The sequence below is a fragment of the Heterodontus francisci genome, chromosome 50, assembly GCF_036365525.1.
Source record: "Heterodontus francisci isolate sHetFra1 chromosome 50, sHetFra1.hap1, whole genome shotgun sequence".
Taxonomy (NCBI): domain Eukaryota; kingdom Metazoa; phylum Chordata; class Chondrichthyes; order Heterodontiformes; family Heterodontidae; genus Heterodontus; species Heterodontus francisci.
Genome location: NC_090420.1, coordinates 6,135,869 through 6,152,021, shown reverse-complemented (window position 1 = coordinate 6,152,021; position 16,153 = coordinate 6,135,869). Strand labels below are relative to the sequence as shown.

The window sequence follows — 16,153 nt, the reverse complement described above, 5'->3', positions numbered from 1 at the left end:
TGTGAACAACTCTCACTGATTCCGTCCTCTGGGAACAGTGCGGTCTAAACAGATCAGGTTAGGAGAGAAACACACAGCCCGAGAATGGCCTCTTTCTTCCTGCATTTACTCTGTTCTGGGAGCAGATTCTCATTGAGAAGCGGCGCTCAGATCACCAGAGTGAAAAAAAAACACAATTCAAACTGTCTAAATGAAAAACAGAGAATTAACCCGGACACTTCCATTATTAAATTAATTCATCAGCTCCGAACCAGTTCCCGTTAATGTACCGGGATAATCTCGGGATTTATCAAATCGAAGGCAGCGGGATTTATTAAATTGTTGATTCTGACACCCTGTAGTTCAGTTCTTCACTTAACTGGAGGGGGAGATGTGTGAGCAGAGAAACAGAGCGAAATCCAGAGAGGGAACTGAAAACACACCTGCACAGATGTGAAACAGGTCAATCCACTGTTACAATAACTCCATCACTGATACCCTCCTGACAGTAACCAGTCCTTTCACAGAGACTGTGGGTGGCTCTGAAAAGAGCCTTTGGTTTATTAGATGACATTTTGGCCGCTTTAGTTTTTCTGGGAGCTCTGAGCGCTGGTTTTCTTGGGCAGCAGCACGGCCTGGATATTAGGCAGCACCCCGCCCTGAGTGATAGTCACCCCTCCCAGCAGCTTGTTGAGCTCCTCGTCGTTGCGGACGGCCAGTTGCAGGTGTCTGGGGATGATGCGGCTCTTCTTGTCCCGGGCCGCGTTACCAGCCAGCTCGAGGATTTCAGCGGTCAGATACTGGAGCACAGCAGGCAGATAGACCAGGGCTCCGGCACCCACACGCTCAGCATAGTTACCCTTTCTCAGGAGCCTGTGAACACGGCCCACTGGGAACTGCAGGCCAGCCCGGGAGGAGCGAGACTTGGCCTTGGCCCGAGCTTTCCCGCCGGTCTTTCCTCTTCCAGACATTTCCACAATCTCACAAATACTTTCACAAAGAATGAATAATTTCCTTCGCATTGATAGCACATCGCAGGCAGTTAGGATGGCTGAGCGGTCTAAGGCACTGCGCTCAGGTCGCAGTCTCCATTGGAGGCGTGGGTTCGGATCCCCCTTCTGACAAGTTGTATTTTGACTGAACTGGAGGCGTTTGGGAGCAGCTGTGAAGAGCAAAGAGAAAGCAGGAAAGAACATGGACAAGCAAAATAACAATGGACCCAAAGATGTTGCATCAAAACATGAGAGGAAGAGGCAACTTAGCAAACAGCAGGGCACAGAAAAGATCAAAAATGTAACCTTTGTATCGGGGTGCCAATATCCTTAATGAATACTTTACTGTTTTCCCGAATGAGAGGGTGATGCAGATATTGTTATTAAGGAGGAGGAGTGTGAAGTATTGGACGTGATAACTTAAGGAGAGAGGAAGTCTCAATGGGATGAGCATCCTTGAATGTGGATAAATCATCAGGACCAGATGAAATGTACCCCAGGCTGTTGAAAGAAGCCAGGTAAGAAATAGTGGAAGGTCTGACCATCATTTTCCAATCCCTCACTGGATACAGGTGTGGTGCCAGAGGATTGGAGATATTGTTACGTTGCAATAAAAGCAAAATACGAGGCAGATCAAGCATGGCTGATCCTTTATTTGCCACCAAGGTCCAGAAGAAACTCGTCGATTTCTTCTGGGGCAAGAGGAAACACTGGGTCTCTGCCGCGGTCCTGAGTCTCCCGATCGAGGAGGGCGGTCAGTCGCTGGTGTGCGTCCGCACCCAGGCTGCGACTCTCCGCCTTCGGACCCTGCAGAGATACCTGTATGTCGAGCGTCCTCCCAGATGGTGTGCGCTGGCGACGTATTTTTTCCGCCAGTGTCACTGCCTTCAAGACTACACGCAGCTCCCGGTGGAGTCCGTTAGCCGCGCCTCTCTGAGGGAGCTGCCTGTCTTTTACCGGGATCTTTTCCGAGTCTGGAACATGGTCGCCTCCAGTCAGGGCGCTCCCCCGCCGGCGGAGGAGAGCGCCTCGGCTGTCCAGGCGGCCAACTCAGGGGACGGTCCGGCGGGCAGGGGAGTAGCCGAAACCCCTGGGACGTCCCTCACTGCGGGTGGCGATGGGTCTCGGGAGTGCGGAGTGATCCCGGCCGAGCTGACCCCCGCTCGGCCGGAACTGCTCATCGGACCCAGGCCCCGAAACCCTCCTCCGGAGCCGGTCCCGCACAACCCGAGCCGCCTCTCGGAAATGCCCTCCGTGCCATTCCAATCGGCGCGGAGGGGTTTCCTGTACGGGCTGCTCCTGCACACTCTCCACTTCCTCGCTCTCGTCAGCCAGCCGGACACGCCCTGGCCGTCCGCGTTGCCATCTGGCGGCGAGGGGAAACCCCGATGGAGGTCTCTCTACGCGGGAGTCTTCCCCCTTTACATCGGGGACCTGGGGTGGAGGGTGCTGCACAGAGCAGTCCCGTGCAATAGGCTTTTAAGTAGGTTCACGGACTCCCAGGCCACCTGTACTTTCTGCGGCCTGGACGAGTCCGTGTTCCACATTTATACGGAGTGTGCGAGGTTGCAGCCCCTCTTTGAGTATCTGAAGGGGCTGCTCCTCAAATTCTGGCTGCACTTCAGTCCCATGCTCCTGATCTTTGGGCACCCGGTGCGGAGGGGCTTGGGCCGGGAGGAGGATCTCCTCGTCGGTCTGCTCCTGGGCCTGGCCAAGGTGGCAATTCACAGGTCCAGGTTGCGGGCCGTCGGGGGTTCCGTCCTCCCCGATTGCCTGCCCCTCTTCCGCGGTTACGTTCGCGCCCGGGTGTCCCTGGAAAAGGAGCATGCGGTGTCTGCTGGTACGCTTGAGGCCTTCCGCGACCGGTGGGCACCGCAGGGACTGGAGTGCATTGTCAACGCCGAGAATGGCATTTTAATTTGAGTTTTTTGTTTATTTATCTGGTTTTAATAAAGTTATTTTAAAAATATAAGTGTGTATATAATGGGGGCCTGAGGAATAAAGGCCCCCTCGACATATAAAATATATATAAAGAAAAAAAAATGGCTGATCCTTTCGAGTAGAGAAACAGGGCTGAATTCCCTGAACCAGTGCGACAGCTTTCCGAATAGAAGGAGCCTATACACACCTGATGGGTTCCACTTAAACAAAAGAGCTGGAGGTGTTGACGGTCAGAACAGATAAAATGTGGAGGAGTGTTTGAAGCAGATGCTGTGTGGTTACTGTAGTTGTACTATGGAGTTATTTCAAGGAGGTGATTCTGAATGTAATGGATCAACGTGGACACGTCCAAGGCAAAGGTTCTAAGCTTCCCTGTGGTCCAGCCTGGTTGAATGGAACTGAAGCAAACAAATCATCCAGAAGTGGAAAAGAAATATAAGGCCATGAAAGCACAGAATGCAGATGGATGCAATACCAGACGGTATGGCAAGAGTGTAAAACAGCAACAGACTGGTGAATAAAACTTTCCCATTGAATAAGACAAGAGAAGAGAAGGGTAATAATAGTGTCAGAGATGAGTTGTGACACTATTCACATTCCACCTTGATCTGAATAGGACTGTTGAAGGGAGTGATTGAGAAGAATAGAGGAGAAATGAAAAGAAAGGAGAAATAAACAAAAGGTCTTTTGATTTTAGAATGCTTGTTTTTGGAAATGACAGACTGTAAAGTGTGTGTGTCAGAAGATATAGAGTGAAGTTGGGTATGACAAGATCACAGGAAAGTTGTGCCCTGAGACAAGGTGCATTAGATTAGATTAGAGATACAGCACTGAAACAGGCCCTTCGGCCCACCGAGTCTGTGCCGAACATCAACCACCCATTTATACTAATCCTACACTAATCCCATATTCCTACCAAACATCCCCACCCGTCCCTATATTTCCCTACCACCTACCTATACTAGTGGCAATTTATAATGGCCAATTTACCTATCAACCTGCAAGTCTTTTGGCTTGTGGGAGGAAACCGGAGCACCCAGAGAAAACCCACGCAGACACAGGGAGAACTTGCAAACTCCACACAGGCAGTACCCGGAATCGAACCCAGGTCCCTGGAGCTGTGAGGCTGCGGTGCTAACCACTGCGCCACTGTGCCGCCCTAGCTGTTGACAGGAAAGCTGCTTTCTTTTGCACAATATGTATTTTATTCATATAATTTGTGCAATTACATTGCAAAGCAGTTCAAATTTAATATTACATAAGGTACAATACAGATCAGTTTCCTTCAATAATGTACATGATGTATCTCACTATCCCTGCCTGCACAGGTTATATTTACAGTATTTACATTACACATCAAACATTCTCTGGTGCAAACAGTCGGAGGGGTTTTACACGGGTTCCAGCCCCTCACTGTACTATGGCCTACTGGGGCCTCAGACTGCAGCCTTTCCCCATTGAGTCTCCATGGTGGCTTCCCCAAGCTTTAATGCCGTCCCACAGCACATAGTCTTGGACGTTGCAATGTGCCAGTCTGCAACACTCGGTCATGGACAGCTCTTTGCACTGGAATACCTGTCCCACGGCCGGGCTCGTTCTCAATAGAGATCATTTCAAATGAACATTTCCTAAATCCGTGCTGTCTCTCTCACAATAAAGAGAACAGGATGTCTAGCAGATTCAGTGTGAGACAATAACACTGCCGGGTAAAGGCCGCTTTCCAACTCCAATCTTAACACAGGAGATTCCCCAAACAGCTGCAGTAAGGTGTTTGTAAACTGCTGGAAGCGGATGTGTGTGGAAATGGTGATGTTACTGAGGAGGTTTCTTAGTATAGAATGGACTGTGTTTAGGTGGGAATATTACTGAGTGTTAATTGCATCGGGACCATATTTAAAAGCTCCGGCTTTCTGGAAAGCCTTGACTATGAAGGCCGAGTCTGGAAGGGTTTGTGTGGAGTGCTGGGTTTCGGTTCTACTGTAAATAAAGGGTTTGAAATTGACAGCCCAGAGGAAACTGGAGATGGAGCTGAAAGATGAGGGGCCGTTCTCTCTCTGTCTGTCACTCTGGGTGTCTCCTCCATCTCGCTCTCTGTTTAATCTTCACTCTTGTCTCCTCCCCTCCCTGCTCTCACTCTGCCTTTCTCAGCCAGGTCCGGGTGGCCTGTATAAAAAGGAGCCTGACAGAATCAGTCTCTTTTATTGTGCACTGATTTGAGGCAAGAATCAACATGTCTGCCAGTAAACAAGAGTATGCTCCAGGCTGGCAGCATGTTAGAATCCATGAGGAAAGGCATCATCACCCTCATCGACAAGCGGAAGGGGGAGAGGACAGAAATAAGAAATTGGTGGCCCATTTCACTGCTTAATGCTGACTACAAGATTCTGTCAAAAGTCATAGCCAGTCGATTGAAGTCTGCTCTGGAGTTGGTGATTCACCCTGATCAGACCGATACTGTACCAGGCAGGACAATCTCTGATAGCTTTGCGCTACTCAGGGATATGATCACCTATGTACGGGACAGGAGGGTGGACACCTGCCTCATCAGCCTGGACCAGGAGAAGGCTTTTGACAGGATATCGCACACTTACATGATGGATGTGCATTCCAAAATGGGGTTTGGGGAGGGAATCTGTAATTGGATCAAACTACTCTACACAAACATCAGTAGTGCAGTCTCAATCAATGGATGGGAATCAGAAAGTTTCCCGATCAAATCTGGAGTCAGACAGGGCTGTCCTCTCTCCCCTGTCTTGTTTGTTTGCAGTATTGAACCCTTTGCTGAGTCTATTAGGAAGAATGCGAGCATCAGAGGGGTGACACTCCCAGGCAGCGGAGGCACTCAGGTTAAAACCTCCCTGTACATGGATGACGTCACCATTTTATGCTCGGATCCACTGTCTGTGCGCAGACTGATGAGCATCTGCGACCAGCTCGAACTGGCCTCGGGAGCCAATGTTAAACACGGCAAGAGCGAGGCCATGTTCTTTGGGAACTTGGCTGACCGATCCTTTGTCCCCTTCACCGTTAGGTCAGATTACCTGAAGGTGCTGGGGATATGGTTTGGAAGGGCTGGGACGTGCACCAAAACCTGGAAGGAGCGAGTAGCCAGGGTACAACATCAGCTGAGCATGTGGGAGCAGCGATCTCTCTCCATTATGGGTAAGAACCTGGTCATCAGGTGCAAGGCGCTCACATTGCTGTACGTGGTGCAGGTCTGGCCCATACCGCATTCCTGCGCTGTGGCGATCACCTGAGCCATTTTCCGCTTCATCTGGGGATCCAAAATGGTCCGAGTCCGGAGGGACACGATGTTCGAACCTCTTGATAAGGGCGGGCAAAATGTACCCAACGTCGCCCTCATCCTTACGGCTACCTTTGTGTGCGGCTGCATCAAGCTGTGTGTAGATTCCCAGTTTGCAAACTTCAAGTGTCACTACGTGCTGAGGTTCTATCTGTCCCCGGTGTTGCAAAGGATGGGCCTGGTCATATTGCCACGGAATGCTCCATCCAGTTGGACTGTGCCATACTGCCTATCCTTCACGGAAAAGTTTCTGTGGAAAAACACCTTTGACCACCAATCCATCAGGCAGTGGTCTGCACGGAATATCCTCAAGGCCCTACGGGAAAAGGAGATGGTGGATCCCGTCGGATGGTCCCCTGAGCAGAAGTCCAAAGTCATTTGGCAGAATGCCTCATCACCAGAACTTTCAAACAAGCACCAAGATGTAGCCTGGCTGATGGTGAGAAGAGCCCTCCCTGTCAGATCCTTCCTGCACACCGGAAGTCTCACCCCATCCACACGCGGCCCTCGAGGTGGCTGTGGTGGAAAAGAGACGTTGCCCACCTCTTTCTGGAATGTGTCTTTGCAAAGCAGGTGTGGAAGAGATGCAGTGGTTTTTGTCGAGGTTCATCCCAAGCAGCTCTGTAGCACAGGAGTCTGTGCTCTACGGGCTGTTCCCAGGGACGCACACCGAGATAAACATCAACTGTTGCTGGAGGACTATCAATTCGTTGAAAGACGCTCTTTGGTCTGCCCGAAACTTGCTGTTCTTCCAGCACAAAGAGTTGTCCATGATCGAATGTTGCAGACTGACACATCCAAGGTCCAGGACTACGTGCTGAGGGACGCACTAAAGCTTGGGGCAGCCGCAGCAAAGGCTCAATGGGGAAAGACAACTGTGTAAGGTCCCCCCACCAAGCGGAACTGAGGGGCTGGATCCATGGGAAACCCCTCGAACTGTTGCCAGAAAATATTTGTTTGCTGTAAAATGTACATGGCATGACAATGAAATGGAAGGGTTGTGAGGCAACTCACTCCTGTATTGAAGGAAACTGATCTCCTTTGCACTCTTTGCATTGTTTGACTTGATGCTTTTTGGAACTGTTTTGTAATGTACTTTTTTTTACAGATTTTTATGAATAAAGTATATTTTGGAAGTTAATAAAAGAAAGTCTGGCAGAGGTGAAGGAGGGAAAGGACTGGGCAAAGGCGGAGCAAAGCGACACCGCAAAGTGCTTCCTGATAATATCCAGGGCATCACCAAATCTGTGCTGTGTTCGAGATACAAAACTAGAATCCCCAAATTTGACATTTCATTTGTAGCAAGGATGTGCAGTGGATTTGATTTTCTAAACGGGCTGTGTAAACAGTGCCCAAGACTCTACAGTTAGTTATTTCCCCAGTCGACACATACCCTCAGTGAAAAGCCACATCACTCCTCCAGAATCACTCATTGTTTTCATAGAATTTCAAAATGATTTCGCTGCAATGAGGGAATCCGGGAGTTTTGCAGCAGCCGTTGAATCGGTCACTGGAACCAGACCCACTTGTGATGTTATTTCTCCCGAGACGGTGTTTCCTGCACTGAAACTGACAGGGTTTGTGAAACTGATCAGTTTCAGCTCAATCATTCAGGGATCTGGAATTCCCGCAGTTTGAGCCCGCGCTTTCCAGAGCCCACTTCTGATAGGTCACCCTCTTCCCATTCGCATGTCTTAACCAATTGCCGAGCCTCGAATTGGAAAATACAGCAAATCATTGGCTTAAAATGTCGTCCTGGCAGAAAGGTTGAATTCAAAAAAGCCGCCAATTTCAGTGTTGGGCAGAATCGAATGACTCAACGAATCTCAATAACGAATTGGCAGCACATTTTATACTTTCCCCGATTTTCCTTTCCATCGATTGGGGTGCTAATTCACTCGGGTGCGTTTGCTAATACTAACTGTAATCCTCAGATCCATTTAACATTTCGGTAATCCTATTAAATACAAAAGGAATTTTATGATTGAATTTCCATTGGAAGGTCGTGAATTAGCACCCCGATCGATGGAAAGGAAAATCGGGCAGAGGATAAAATGTGCTGCCAATTCGTTATTGTGATTTGTTTATATAACTGACCAGGACTGACTTCACCCGAACGCAGCTACTAGCTCCCACCTCACTGACCGCTCTCCCCCCTCTGCAACTCGCTTCCTCCCCCTCCTCCCTACTGGCGAAATTCCGCACTCTGGCTGTTCGCTCTCCGCACCCCCACCCCCCACCCTATCCCAGCCCAGCCCACAGCTTCTAGCTCTGGCCGTGACACTCACTCCCACATTTCTTCACCAGGCGCCACCTGTAGAAGCAGGAGGGCCGCAAGGAGTGACGGGGCGATGTAGGAGTGAGTGGCTGAGAGGAGGGAAGCGGCACGGCCTTGAGCGAGTGGCCAGACAGTGGGGTGGTGCGAAGCGAGGAACAACTGGCCAGGGGAGTGGGGGGGTGGGGGAGCAGCGAGGTCTGGAGCGAGTGGCTGAGGGGGGGAATCGTCGAGGCCTGGAGTGAGTTGCCGAGGGGGGAGAGCTACAGCTTCAAAATCTCCCATTCAGCCACTTCCTCCAGCCAAGTGGTGGGGGGATGGGGTGGCTAGATACCCAATGACGCTTTATCACGCATGCACGAAGATGGATTTGTTGCGGAAATGTGATGATGTTGGCGCTGCAAAATGACATCATCCCGTGCATGCGCCTCTCAATCCTGGCAAGATGTCAAAAATCACTGTGATTTTTTGGTCTTTTCAGTGCACTCCTCTTTCTTTAGTTGCCTCTTACTCTAATGTATTGAAGAAACATCTTTGGGTCCATTTTCATTTTACTTGCCAATATTCTTCCATGTTCTCCCTTCACCGCTGCTCCCAAATCCCTCCAGTTCAGTCAAAACACAATTTCGCAGAATTGGGATTTGAACACACGCCTCCAGAAAACACTACGACCTGAACACAGCCCCTTAGACCACTCGGCTATCCTAACTGCTTCATGTTTATGACAAAAGCTGAGAAATTATCCATTCTTTGTGAAAGTATTTGTGAGATTGTGGAAATGTCTGGAAGAGGAAAGACCGGCAGGAAAGGTCGGTCCAAGGCCAAGTCTCGCTCCTCCCGGGCTGGACTGCAGTTCCTGGTGGGCCATGATCACAGGCTCCTGAGTAAGGGTAACTATGCTGAGCGTGTGGTTGCCGGAGCCCCGGTCTATCTGGCTGCTGTGCTCGAGTATCTGACCGCTGAAATCCTCGAGCTGGCCGGTAACGTGACCCGGGACAACAAGAAGAGCCGCATCATCCCCAGACACCTGCAGCTGGCCGTCCGCAACAACGAGGAGCTCATCAAGCTGCTGGGAGACGTGACCATCGCTCAGGGCGGGGTGCTGCCCAATATCCAGGCCTTGCTGCTGCCCAAGAAAACCAGCGCTCAGAGCTCCCAGAAAAAGTAAAGCAGCCGAAATGACATCTAATAAACCAAAGGCTCTTTTCAGAGCCACCCACAGTCTCTGTGAAAGGGCTGGTTACTGTCAGGAGGGAGTCAGTGATGGAGTTATTTTAACAGTGGATTGACCTGTTGCACATCTGTCCAGCTGTGTTTTTTAATTTGCTCTGTTTTTCTGCTCACACATCTCCCCCTCTAGTTAAGTGAAGAACTGAACTACAGGGTGTAGAATCAACAATTCCCAGGATCGGGGGTGAGATTGTGCTGAGCAGCAATGAGCCTCCAGTAATGCTGCTTTCTAAATTCCAGATCAGCTCTCAGTCAAACAGGCCTTTCGTATTTTAAATATCACAACAGAGCTGAGCGGGGGTGAGTGCAGCCTCAGCTGCACCGAGCCTCAGGGGCTCTCAGGACCCCAATCAGAGCCGCCAGGCCTGGCGGACTTGCAGCAAGGACCCCGGGGGAGGGAGGGTGCACCATTAAAGTGATGGTGCAGCACCTCCCCCATCCTCGCCGCCACTTCCCGGTTTCTTCTCCCGTTTATCTCAACATTAAGAAGACGCTTTTGCTCTGGACTACACTGGTTATAAAGTAAGACCCAACTTTGTCTCTGAAAGTGATGAATAGCAGCAACAACAGCAGAATCCAACCCCTGCAGTTACATGTGAACTTGCTGATGTTGCAGCAGATTGAATGACTGAGTGAATCCCTTCCCACACACATGGCAGAGGAACGGCCTCTCCCCAGAGTGAGTGTGTTGGTGTTTCAGCAGATCATTACTGCTTTTAAAGCTCTTCTCACAGTCAGGACATTAAAAAGGTCTCTGATCAGTGTGAACAAGCTGATGTTCAGTGAGGTTGGATGACTGAGTGAACCCCTTCCGACACACGAAGCAGGTGAATGATCTCTCCCCAGTGTGAACTCACTGGTGTTTCAGCAGGTTGACTCTGGCTGGGTTCAGTTCGACACTCACTGGTTCCTCTCTCTCTCTTCCCCTGAAGGTGCTGATTCTGACTGTATGTACATGCTCTCTCCCCCTCCGACCCTCCCTGTCCAATGTATTATCTCCCTGTTTTGGTGATGTGCTCTCCCTGACCTGTCTCCATTACTCCTTCTTATACAGACTTGCCCTGACTATCACTATTTCATAGAATCATACAGCACAGAAGGAGGCCAATCGGTCTTTTGTGCCTGTGCTGAATCTGTGAAAAAAATGATGCAATTAGTCCAACCCCCTGCCTATTTCCCCATAGTCCTGGAGAAATTCACTTTGAAATATTTGTCCAATTCCTTTATGAAAGTTATAATTGAATCTGTTTCCAGCACCCTGTCAGACAATTCATTCCAAATCCGAATAAGTTACTGGGTAAAAAGATCGCTCCTCACCTCCCCTTGACATTTTTGGCCAACAATCCCAGCTTCACCACCCTGTCCAGAGAACTGAAACCCCTCATCTCTGGGATCATTCTCGTAAATCTCCTCCGAACTGTCTCAAAAGCTTTGATGTCCTTTCTGAAACCTGGTGCCCAGAACTGGACACATTACTGTAGCTGAGATCGAGCCAGCGCCGCCCACATCCCACGAACGGACGAAAAAACGCTCCCTGCTAAATCCCCAATTCTTATCCATTTACAGACGCTCCTTGCCCAGTCCCCAAATCTTATTCATTTAGAGACGCTCCCTGCCCAAGCCCCAATTCCTATCCATTTACAGACGTTCTCTGACCAGTTGACCTTGCTGGCGGGCAGTTTCGGGAAGCCTCACAGGGAAAAGCTTCACCACCACCCGCAGGGACACAAACGAGATTGTTCCATCCTATTGTGGCCTTGACGCCCTGCTCCAGCTGTGTGCACCCGCTACGGGCGCGGTCTCCCTGCACTTTGTGAATATTCCGCTCCAGCTGCAGATGGAGCTCAGCCACTACCGCACCTGCTCCTTATCAGAGACAAGGCAAATTCTGGAGCGCAGAGCATGCTAGGTACCACAACTGTCATTAATGCCGATCTCTGACATGATAATCAGGTTTTATTTCCTACATTTCATTTCCTGGTATGTTAGTGCGTGTTTTCTTTTGTACCTGTCAGTGCCTGGGAGGAGAGAGTCAGCTTCACTTTGTAGCCGTGAATTTCTGGTGTGAGAATGTGGGTTTTTACTCTGTATGTTTCAGTTTTTGGTTTGTGACTGTTTCTGCTATTGCTATGTGAGTTAACTTTGTGGAAAGAGATGCAGTGTTTTTTGTCGATGTTCATCCCAAGCAGCTCTGTAACACAGGAGTCTGTGCTCTACGGGCTATTCCCAGGGACGCACACCGAGACAAACATCAACTGCTGCTGGAGGACTATCGATTCGGTGAAAGACGCCCTTTGGTCTGCCCGAAACTTGCTGGTCTTCCAGCGAAAAGAGTTGTCCACCACCGAATGTTGCAGACTGGCACATTCCAAGGTCCAGGACTACGTGCTGAGGGACGCACTAAAGCTTGGGGCAGCCGCAGCAAAGGCTCAATGGGGAAAGACCACAGTGTAAGGTCCCCCCACCAAGCTGAACTGAGGGGCTGGATCCATGGGAAATCCCTCGAACTGTATCGGAGAAATTTTGTGTGCTGCAAATGTAAAAATGTATATGGCATGACAATGAAATGGAAGGGTTGTGAGGCAACTCATGATTGTACAGAAGGTAGCTGATCACCTTTGCACTGTTTGTATTTTTTGACTTGATGCTGTTTTAAACTGTTTGGGAATGCAATTTTTACAGATCTTTATGAATAAAGTATATTTTGGAAATTAAAAAAAATGTGAGTTTCACCATATATCTTTCAACAAATTGTATGTGAACATCAGCTTTTGTCCAGATCTATCAGTTTCTGATATAGAGTCATAGAGTTATACAGCACAGAAACAGGCCCTTCAGCCCACTGTGTCTGTGCTGGCCATCAAGCACCTAACTATTCTAATCCCATTTTCCAGTATTTGGCCCGTAGCCTTGCATGCTATAGCATTTCAAGTGCTCATCTAAATACTTCTTAAATGTTGTGAGGGTTCCGGCCTCTACCACCTCTTCAGGGAGTGCGTTCCAGATTCCAACCACCCTCTGGGTAAAATTGTTTTCCTCAAATCCCATCTAAACCTCCTGCCCCTTACCTTAAATCTATGCCACCTGGTTATTGACCCCTCCGCTAAGGTAAAATGTTTCTTCCTATCTAACCCATCAATGCCCCTCATAATTTTGTAAACCTCAATCTTATCTCCCCTCAGCCTTCTCTGCTCTAAGGAAAACAACGCTAGCCTTTTCAGTCTCTCTTCGCAGCTGAAATGCTCCAGCCCAGGCAACATCCTGGTGACTCTCTTCTGCACCCTCTCCAGTGCAATCACATCCTTCCTATAGTGTGGTGCCCAGAACAGTACACAGTACTCCAGCTGTGGCCTAACTAGCATTTTATACTGCTCCGTCATAACCTCCCTGCTCTTATATTCTCTGCCTCGGATGATCTATATTGGCCTGTAATCTAAGGCTTTCCTCCTCACTATTTACGACACCACCAATTTTCATGTCATGTGTGAGAAAGGGTTTGATTCTATCCCTATCAGTATCCGTTACATGCATGTGTTTTTAATCTGCACCCCCTGTTTTATTCTCTGTACTTGTCAGCCTCTTGTAGGTGAGTCTGTGTTTTGCTCTTTATCTCTCAGTCTTCGAAGTATGAGCCTGGGTTTGTACCTAATTTTCTTTGTACCTTGCAGGATGGATATTGAAGAGAGGTTTTTACACATTAACTGCTAAATCCTAAAAAGTGATTTTTGGGTTTCACACAGTATCTGTCAGTTTCTTGTCTAGGACTGTTGGTTTTACTCTGTCCCTGGCATTTGCTGGTTTGTTAGTGTGGGGTTTACACTGTACCTGTCAGTTTCTCATATGTGAATGTTGGTTTCACTTTGTATAGAATCATTGATCACAGAATACTTGCAGCACAAAAGGAGGGATTCAGCTCATTGTGCTTGTGCTGCCTCTCTGCACAAGCACCTCAGCTCATGCCACATCCTCATGTATTCCATGAAAACCTGATTTTTTTTTCCCTTCAGATAATTATCATATATCCTTTTGAAAGCTATGGTTGAATCTTCCTCCGTCACACTCTCAGGCAGTACATATCAGATCTTAACCATTTGCTGCATAAAAAAGGTTTTTCCTCATGTTGCCTTTGGTTCTTTTCCCATTCACCTTAAATCAGTGCCCTCTGCTTACTCAGCCATGAGTAATATTCCCCATTGCTTTCTCAGCACTGATGGATTGTGAGGTGGGAGACAGCCAGAAGTCCCACTGAGCCGCACTGACTCCCAGCTGAAAAAGAAATGAGATAAAGTTCAATCTTTCACAGCGAGATGCTGCAGAGAGTTAAGAGTCCCGAATGAAAGAGAGCGTTTCTCATACTGTTGTTGAATTTCATTTCAAAGACTCCTTGTACTCTCTGTTAATGAAGACTAAAAAATGGAAAAACTAAATGGCGCTCAAACTCACAACCCTGAGATTAAAAGTCCCATGATCGACAGACTGAACTGAATATGTCACTTCTACTGTACCTCTGTTTGGATGGATGCAACTGGATGCTCCAATGCAAGGGCAGCTTTCAAATCCTCCCATGGGTCCACACGTCAGACTAAGTTCCATGTTGTAAACTCAAGCAAAGGAAATCTGCTCACTTCCAAAACTATCAGCAAATTGAAGCTGATTACGATCAACATCATCAGAGGTCAGAACTACCTGGTGAAAGAAGACTCCCTGAAGAAGAATCCACAATTATTCAAAGGCATCGACAAAGTGAAAAACAAGAAAATCGATGAGTCAATCCAAGCTAAACAGAAACACAGAAGAATTCCATTCCACACCAGAACACAATTAGAGGCATTTTTTGTATTCAAAGCTGGGCATTAGTATTTAATAGTTGATATATAATTTTGAATATATTTGAATTTCTTTATTCATTTGGCACTGCTGAACATGAAGCAGTCTTAAATCATTTAATTTTTTTTGTAAAATCTGACTTACCAGATTAAAATATTAGATCAAGGGAGAAATTTCAAAGATTACTGGACCAGTAATCCAGAGGCCTGGACTCAAGATCCAGTGACAGCCAGGACGTCAAGGCGGGAAACACTCCACACTAGTCTGCAGTGAGCGATTCCATCGAAGGTAGAGCACAATCTCTTTAATATAAGAATGTATATTTTATAATAATTAATCACTCAAGACCTTACTGGTCTCTGCATCTCAGCTGCTCTCTGGATAAACTTGCAGAAAGTATTTCAACCTGTAAAGCAGGAGTCTAGGGAATGGATAATGATATTTTCTCGCCTTCGGGCAATATTTTAATCAATACAGTGTGGGACAACCTGTCTGGGCACAACTCCATGACTTTCTCTTTAACTAGTGACCTAACAATCACTAACTTCTATGGTAACAATCTTCAGCTCATCACCTCCGGTACGTAGCTCTAATCTTAATGTACATTTAAACAACCTTTCAAGTCCAGTTACAGTTTTTGTTGCCTGACCTGCACAAGCTTAAAAAGTGAAAAACGGAAGCAAGTTTAACTGAACATTCTGGTGGTCAGTTCGGGCACGGGAAAAAAATGAAAGGACTCGGACCAGGTCGGATGTGGTGCTGTCAGGCTTGGGTCGGGTTTCATTTGCTGACCCGAGCAGGCCTTTAGTTACTGTTGCAACCTTATATTCCCACTTGACAATCTGTATATTTTGTTCATTTCAATTTTGTCGACAAGCTCTTTCAATCCAGTTCCCCGGTCCTCAAGCAGGCTCAGTTTGGAAATCGATTCCGCTTTCTGGAAGGCTGAAAGCAATCGATGACCTTCAACTAAAAATGGCAACAGAAAAGGGCTCGTCTGGGATTTGAAGTCAGGACCTCTCACATATTAATCACTTATATACCCAAAGCAAGAATCATACCCCTAGACCAACGAGCCACCGTTGGCATGGTTTTTATTGGCTCCTGTGGAATTTCACTGGCACCCACAGCTGATCATGCATTTTTTTCAGATCAAAACAATATCCTACAAAGCTGAAATAAAAACAGAAAGTGCTGGAAATACTCAGCTCCTCTGACAGCATCTGTGGAGAGAGAAACAGAGTTAACATTTCAGGGTTTTCACCTTTTGTTTGAGCCATCTTTTCAGACTGCTTCTGTCCATCCAATCTCACTTTTTACTCCATCCACATTGTAAGGGTGGTGCAGTGGTGTGCACTGTAGCTTCACAACTTCAATGACCCCGATTCAGTTCTGTATACTGCCTGTGTGGAGTTTGCAAGTTGTTTATGTGGGCTTCCACAAGGTACTCTGGTTTCCTCCCACAACGAAAGACATGTGGGTTGATAGATAAATTGACTGTTGTAAATTGGCCCCAGGGTAGGTGATAGGAGAAATGTGGGGATGTGGTAGGGAATTCTGGGTTAACATAGGATTAGTATAAATGGGTGGTTGATGGTCAGTGCA

At 47.9% G+C, this 16,153-nt stretch overlaps 1 protein-coding gene and 1 non-coding gene across 2 annotated transcripts in view; both read left to right on the top strand.

Moving 5' to 3' along the window:
- LOC137358453 (histone H2B-like) overlaps positions 1-16,153 on the top strand; it is a 184,482-nt gene that overhangs the window by 78,036 nt on the left and 90,293 nt on the right. The gene's annotated exons all lie outside the window — the stretch shown is intronic.
- On the top strand, positions 1,021-1,103 carry trnal-cag (transfer RNA leucine (anticodon CAG)). Its single transcript has one exon. It is a non-coding gene; the product is annotated as a tRNA-Leu (tRNA).